General features: G+C 35.9%; 1 pseudogene; it reads left to right on the plus strand.

The window, feature by feature from the left end:
• Positions 1 to 1,137: 1,137 nt before the first annotated feature.
• LOC123834656 (MICOS complex subunit MIC27-like) lies at positions 1,138 to 1,841 on the plus strand (annotated as a pseudogene).
• The last annotated feature ends 6,444 nt before the right edge of the window (positions 1,842 to 8,285 follow it).

An 8,285-nucleotide genomic window follows, 5' to 3' on the forward strand; every position in this document is an offset into this window, starting at 1 on the left:
ATCTTTAAAAAAAAAAAAAAAAAAAGAATTCAGAAACATAAGTTTTATTTATCAGAAGGAATTCTACTATTTATATGATAATCAAAACTTTTAAAGTTTGGGGCGCCTGGGTGGCTCGGTCATTAAGCGCCTGCCTTCGGCTCAGGTCATGGTCCTGGGGTCCTGGGATCGAGCCCCGCATCGGGTTCCCTGCTCAGTGGGAAGCCTGCTTCTCCCTCTCCCACTCCCCTTGCTGCTTGTGTTCCCTCTCTCGCTGTCTTTCTCTCTGTGTCAAATAAATAAAATCTTTAAAAAAAAAAAAAAACTTTTAAAGTTTGAGAAAAAGTGACTCAGTTCCACATACTTGGAACATCTTATTTCTCAGTAATTCTACTGAGGCCAATTCAACTAAAACAATTTTTTGAATCCCTACTACATGCCATAAATTGCTTATGAGCTACAACTATGATGGGAAATTTTAATGAGTACTAAAAATATATTAAATGAAAGAACCTTCAATAAAGCTATTTTGTGGAATCATGTTAACAAGGTACATTATTCAAATATACAAGTCAGTTGAAATATGAAATGAAAATTTCATTGAATGTATTTAGAGGAAATGAAAAAACTGGAGAACTATAAAGGGCCTGTTCTTCAAAGGGAAATGGATTATACCAGGTTTTCTGCAAGAATGCCATTCTATTCAAAAGCAATATAATGCCTCTGCCCAGAAGGATCTAAAACAGACTCTGATATTAATATATAGCCCCACCATCAGCTTTTAATCAAATGAGCATGACATAATCTAGCAGAAGTATTTACCCCTCATTTAAAAGAAGGGAAAAAAAAGAAAAAAAAAAAATCCCAGTTTCAAAACAAAAGCTACAATAGCAGGCAAAGCCACAAAGATTAAGAAGCCAAAGAAAACTACTTATAAAATGAATACATACATTTTTAGAGTTTTAAGGATCTTTGATCTTCACTTAGTCTAAACTTATTTTACAGTTAAAAAAAAAAAAAGATTCGCTAATGATTATTCCAGCTTCAGATATAAGCCTGGAACCCAGAGCTTCTGACTGCCAGTCTACTTTGACAGGATAGCTTTCAAAACTTAAATAAAAACTGAGTTGAACTGTTTTGTCCCTCTCTGCCCACCATATGAGAACTGAGACGGAGAAGGTTACAGATACGGCAGCTATTAGGATGGAAAAGCTGACAACCATTCCTGCAGGTCTGATATGTGCATCTATAACTGTGCATACAGCTAAAGAAGAATACAAAAAGCAGCTAGTAAAACCAGAGCAGCTCCCCATATATACTGCACCACCTCTGCAGTCTAAATAGGTTGAAGAGAGGCCATTTACAAGTGGGCTTTGCATCCATCCGCACTCCAGCTGGTCCTTATATTGGCCGGTGCAAGGGTGTTTATGTGTTTGTGAAAAATGGGATAATGGATACAGTACAATTTGGAAAAGGTTCTACGTTTAGGAAAACTTCTTATCCACTGGTACTGTCCACTTTAGGAGCAACTGTTTGCTACCCAGTTCAGTCAGTAATAATTGCGAAGGTAACTGAGAAAAAGGCATATACAACAAGCCAGCAAATTTATGAAGCACTTAAATTATTGGGGGGGGGGAGTCATTTCCTAAACTAAAGAAAAACTAAGCTAGGAAATTCTGCTGAAATAGAAATATCTGAAAAAACAACCGACAGCCTGAAATACTCAGTGTCCTTGCCAACAGAACTCAGCTCTGAAAGATAAAATCAGAATCCACCTCAGGTGCTACAGTTTATGCCTGACCCCAAAGATCATGGATCACGGGCAGTCCCATCCAGAAGATGTAGATATGTACAGCACCTGAAGCTGAAATAGTCTGCATAGAGAACTATAAGATGTGTGAAGTTGAAAATAATGATGAAAAAATTATGTAAAGGGTAACTGTGACACAGTATAACTTTTTTTAAGGTATAACTTTAAAACCAAGTTTTTCCCTCACGTCTTCTAATGTAATGTACAGTTTGACCAATCACATAAGGGATTAAAACACAAACTGTGAATCTAAGCCAAACAATATTAAATGATTGACGAAGAGGCAGAATTAGAAGTATTGGGATGCATTTAATGATTTTTGGGTGTATATAAATATTTATACAGATACGTATACATATTTGCTTTAACATCTTCAAATTAATGTCAGCTAAATTAGAATGGTGTGTAGAAGGATGTGTTCCCCCCTTTTCATTCCCCAGAGCTTGAATAAAATATCCATATTTTATGACCCAAAATATTAAATAAAATCTTTTTGACTCAATGATGTGATATTAATATATTTTCATAGGATTATGGGGAAAATATCTAAACATATACCATCAATTTGATGTATTCAAGCTTACAACAACAAAAAAACCCACTAAACCTCGTAGTCTAGAATCACATTATAGACTAAGTGAGCATTCTATCAAAACAAAGCAATTTAGTATAACAGGAAGAAATTTCCTCTAAATGCTTCATTATTCTTTCAAAGGTACTAAAGAACATTCCTAAAACCACAGAGCATGAGACAGCCACAGATAATTGAGGAGTTATCCTATTGTCTGCGATATATTTTGGATACAACCAAAATGGAATAAAAATATATATGAAATATCCTTTCTATTTAGAAACATTAAATTTTATTCTTATAAAAAGATGCTAGGGTTACTACAAATTCATTACATTTTAAAATATGTTTTCGATTAAATTAACATAAGAATCTTATTGTAAAAGTAAAGCTATATTCCATAATATAAATATTTAATGCACTGTCATAAATAGGACTTATTTAAATCCTGAAATCACCATATTCTGCTTGAAAATAATTGAATTCATGCTTTAAATATGTGCTTATTGTTTACAGAGAGATAGACACGGCTTTTAATCTGTAGCCAGAAAAGCTAGATTTAAGTTCCACATGTTATTAAGTTGTTATGAACTTTAGCAACTTAAAGCTCTATAAAATCTGGGTTCTTCTGCCAAAAAGAAATATCATCTTCAGGGGCACTGTTAAGTTTAAATAAAGTTTACATATAATGTTTGTTGAAAAACAATACACTTAAATCCTTATTTTTTTAATATATGTTTATATTATCTATAAAGCAAGGAGGTTAATTAATGTGGCCATTAAGACTCCATTAACAACCTAGTCTATTTTATTAATGTACAGGAATAAGAGTCAAACTATTATATTACCATGCTATTGAAAAATGATTGCCATTGTTTCCATAAATTCAGTGATTATGACTACTGATGCAAAAAGAAAAGAGCAGTTTAAATATCGCAAAAATTCTTCAAGTATATTTACTCAATTTTACCTACAAGGACTTGATTCATGCTTTATTCATCAAATTTTACATTTGTTCAAGCACCGCGTATTTGGCAGTTTAAAGCTCGATCTGGGCTTTTTGTGTGGCTATATGGGCAATTAGATGTGAACGAACTGTAACTTTTATACACTGCAAGAGGGAATAGAAACTGGTTCAGCCACTTTGGTAAACTAACTAGAAGCATCTACCCAAATTAAGCACATGCCTTCCTATGACCCAGCAATTTCACTCCTAAATATATATCCCAGAGAAATGAGGGTACAATTTCACCAGAAGTCCAAAACAAAAAAATCCTCATAGAAAGTATGATCATAAGAGCCCAAAACTAGGAACACACTAAATGTTCATCATAAGAATAAATGAGGTTATGCAATAGAGTACTACACTGCAATAAAAGAGCCAAGTACTGATGGATACATGTGGAAAAGATCAATCTCAGATCTTACATTGAGCAAAAGAAACCAGTCACTATAGCATCCATACTGCTTCATTCCATTTATAGGAAGTATTAAAAAGGGGTGGGGGGCACCTGGGTGGCTCGGTCGGTTAAGTGTCTGACTCTTGATTTCAGCTCAGGTCAGGATATCAAGGTTGTGGGATTGAGCCCTGGGCTGGCCGAGCTCCATGCTCAGCTGGGAGTCGGCTTGAGATTCTCTCTCCTTCTGCCCCTCCCCCACACTTACATGCACATCTGTTCACTCTAAAATAAATTCTTTACAAAAGAATTTTGTAGGGGCACCTGGGTAGCTCAGTTGGTTAAGTGACTGCCTTCGGCTCAGGTCATGATCCTGGAGTCCCTGGATCGAGGCCCGCATCGGGCTCCCTGCTCAGCAGGGAGTCTGCTTCTCCCTCTGATCCTCCCCACTCTCGTGCATGGGTGCACGCTTTCTCTCAAATATTTTAGAAAATTAAATAAAATAAAAAGTTTTAAAAAAAGGAAAAACTCTTTGGTTATTGAAGTCAAGATCGTTACTGCAAATGGGATTATAGTGTGTAAGAAAACTAAGACATGTGTTACTGGTTTTGACCGTGGGCCGCAGACAGAAGCCAGAGAGTTCTTGAAGTGTTAGTGAAGACTGGAGAGAGTGAGACAATTTTTAGTGGAAATGTACTGGTAGAACAATTAGCAAAATGCAGGCCTGAAATAACAAAGGCTGTAGAAAGTGGTTGTCTTGGCAGAGGTAGGGAGAAATTGACTGGGAAGGGACAGGGAAATACTCTACACCTTTGTAGAGCTAGAATGACTTTGGTGTAAATGTTTATTAAAATGGTACACTTATGAGCTCTAATTTTAGTTGCAGATAAATTGAAACTTGACTTAAAAAAATTTATCAAATACATTTTAAATGATTTTTAAAAATTAGCCCCTAATACATAATACTGGTATGTGTTATAGTTTAAAAGTTGTGAAAAAAAAATAGAGCACTTATAGATTTACCATATGTTATGGTTTTCAAATAGCATGAGGCTGGAAACAGATCTAGTTTATAAAAATCACACTGGGATTTCTCACTTAACTTAGTGCTGTACCATCAACCTCAAATCATCTACGCTTCTCTAAAATTTCTAATGGAATGCTAAGAAAGCTCATGTATGTGTCTGCAACACACATATGAATCATGTTAACAAAAAAATGCAAAAATTTTAGTCAATTGGTGTTTTAAGTTTGAGCCATTGAGTTTGAACTGTTGAGCTTTTTACATAGAATAAAGAGGCTGATGCATCGAAAACATCTAAAAAACCTTCAGTGTCAGAATGTATTGGATTGACAGACAATTATCTAGTTTTGGGCAGGGAAGTTAACATAATTGAAAACCACATTAGACTTGGAAACATGTTCATACACATTTGTGTGAGCATTGCTTTTCATGCAAATAAATGGCCAACCATCCTACATTAACAGGGCCCATAAACTTGAATGTATTCTCATCTTTGTGATTATTGTGATCAAAACATACACCCCAGGTGTCACTAATTCCAGTGTTTTTGTTATATATTTTTAAACAACAGACATTTGAACATGCCTAAATAGTGTTCTTTCCACCCACTGTGGGTAGAATTGTGTCCCCCTCCCCAAATTCATATGTTGACGTCCTAATCCCTAGTACCTCAAAATGTGACTGTACATAGAGATAATTACCTCTTTTAAAGACAAATTCAACTGAGGTCATTAGGGTGGGCCCTAACCTAATCTGACTGGTGTCCTTTTAAGACATTAGGACATAAACCTGTACATGTACAGAGAGAGGACCATGAAAAGACACATGGAGAAGGTGGCCATCTACCAGCCGGAGAGAGGCCTCAGAAGAAACCATCTCTGCCAACACTTTGACCTCACACTTCTGAGGACGAGCCTGGGCATTAGTACTTCTTACTTCACCAAGGAATTCCAATGCATTTTAATTCCCTAGGTGATACCTAGGCACAACCATCTGATGTCAAGGTAAAATAATGCTCGTGTCCCCTTTAACAATGACTTTTTGTGATATGTGTGGTATTGTTAAAAAGAATATAGGGGCACCTGGGTGGCTCAGTTAAATGTCCAACTCTTGGTTTTGGCTCAGGTCATGATCTCAGACTCATGAGATCAAGCCCCAAGTCAGGGTCTGTGCTGAGCGTGGAGACTGGAGCCTGCTTAAGATTCCCTTTCTGCCCCCTCCCCAACCAGGTCCCCTGCCCCCACCCTCTAAGGAAAAAACAACAACAAAATAAACATAAGACAGTTTAAAGAACATGTTTAACAAGTTTACTTACTCATAGGTTCATTAAATACCTGTGTAATTAGCATGACGTTTTGTTTGAGTCAAACACCTTTCAAGTGTTTTCCAAGTGTGCATAAGCCAGGAGAGAGGCTCTGTATGAAAATGGGTTACCAACCCAATCCTAGCTGTCTGATGGATGTAATTATTTCAGGAAAGAACACGTGCGAAGATGAAGGCACAAAACATAATCGCTTCTATGATAGCAATTTAGTTTCCTGGGGTAAAGTTTCAAACCAGCATCCCCCATTAGTCTAACAACAATTACGTAGTTTTCCCTTTCATCCATTTCTTTCAAGCTTTTCTTCTATCTGAAGCTTTCTAAAGGGTATTTGAGTGATTTAACATTGACCGCCCACACACTGTATTTACCACTATTATTAGCACAGCAGATGATCTTTACAACTTAGTGAAGTTCCAAGAAACATTATTACTGATTTTTCAAAATGCCTCTAAATCATTTGCTATTTCTTCTGATTTATCTTAGGCAGAAGTATTTTCAAGTGACCTTTTAGTGTCATATTCCTTAAGTTTAAAAATGACAGCTAGTGATGTGATGTAAATGCATCTCAAACTTTGAAGCGTTACATTTCAGTTTACATAAATTCAGGTTAGAAGACATGCAATGACAAAGGGAAATATAAAAGTGGCATAAGGGGGAAAAAAAGGGTAGGCTTTTAGATCCCCAAACAACTACATCAGTATCTGAAGGGAATTAGGTAGAAGGGGAGGGAGGCTACATCAGTATCTGAAGGGAATTAGGTAGAAGGGGAGGGAGGCTGGTTTCTAACCATTAATGAGAATTTGTTTTTGATTCAAAGAAAAGATAGAAATCATATACAACCTCTATAAAAGTGAATTCACTTTTAGTCTGTATTAATAGAAATATCCAGAATCGAGGAAGTCATCATTCTGCTCAATAGTTACTAAATCAAACTTCTAGTATTATGTTAAATTCTGAAAAACACTTCATTGTGTTAGTAAACATGCATCATTGTGTTAAATAGTAACCAAACTGTATCCAGCAGGGAGTAACCAACCATACCACATGTGGAAAAATTGAAAGAGAAGTGAAAAGAGAATTACACTGTGTGATCAAAATGCCATAAAAAGTCCTTCATGTAATTAGCAGAAGGCGTACTGTGAATTAAAAATTTTTTAAAGTTTTCAAGGAGTCTGCTTTTGAGAATTCAATGAGGTCCCAATCATTGATCACAAGTCATTTATGCATAGGCTGAAAAACACCTGATAGGGAACCTGGGAAGGATTTATTCAGAGACAGAGTTAGGGTAGTGACAAAGTACATAAACATTATCACACTTCTGCAATTCAACACATGATGAAACAATAATTGTGTTTGAAATTATTGAGTTAAAAATCTCCTGTTATCCTCAGTCTATTCTGAGTGTCCAACCACTAAATGCTCAAAATATAAAAGCTTAACTTTTCTTTATAACACTGAAACCGCTTGCTCTGTTTTTTCCACTGAGGACTTTGAAAATTGTCCCTGACCAAGTGATTTGAGAAAGGCATCATTTTAATACCAAAGCTTCCATTAGTAAGCCGTGTTGCTTAAACAACTAGTTTTTAATTAAAAAACAAAACAACCTCATTTCAAAGGCAACGGACTTCTAAATTTCAGAGAGATAATATTAAAGTGAAAAAAATACAGTTCGCTGTAGTGTTTTATAAGACAATGTGGAAATACTGACTTTTCATATACCAATCTATTACATAGATTTCAGCACCTTTAAGTATGCAGAATCCCTACTTTGTCCAAATCTCCAGATGTGGAAAAAAATTAAAATACAGATTCCTAAGGAATTATTCCTAAGACCAATTCCTCTTTCACTTTGGAAAAATCATTACTTTGCTAGAAGTTCCTGGTGTTCTCTGTATGGATCGCAATGGTCTTATATTATTATTCTTTCCTCTGTGGGGAGAGGTTACACTGCAATCATCTCTTGGGAGGAATTCTGCATTCTTCCTGTGCCAATCTCCATGCCTGGAGGAAAACATCAGAAGAAACTAAGACAGCCTATGCTCATCTCACCTTTCTCAAATCATTTTGTCTCTGGAATTTCTTGACATATTTACACACATTGAATGAAAAATAAAAGTTGGGACAAATTTCCCTCCAGGAACACAGTGTAGGCAGATTAGGGGAAAAATGAAGAAACACAA

Source organism: Mirounga angustirostris, unplaced genomic scaffold, assembly GCF_029215605.1.
Source record: "Mirounga angustirostris isolate CCGP_5_RB_7025 unplaced genomic scaffold, mMirAng1.0.hap1 SCAF_1, whole genome shotgun sequence".
Lineage (NCBI taxonomy): Eukaryota > Metazoa > Chordata > Mammalia > Carnivora > Phocidae > Mirounga > Mirounga angustirostris.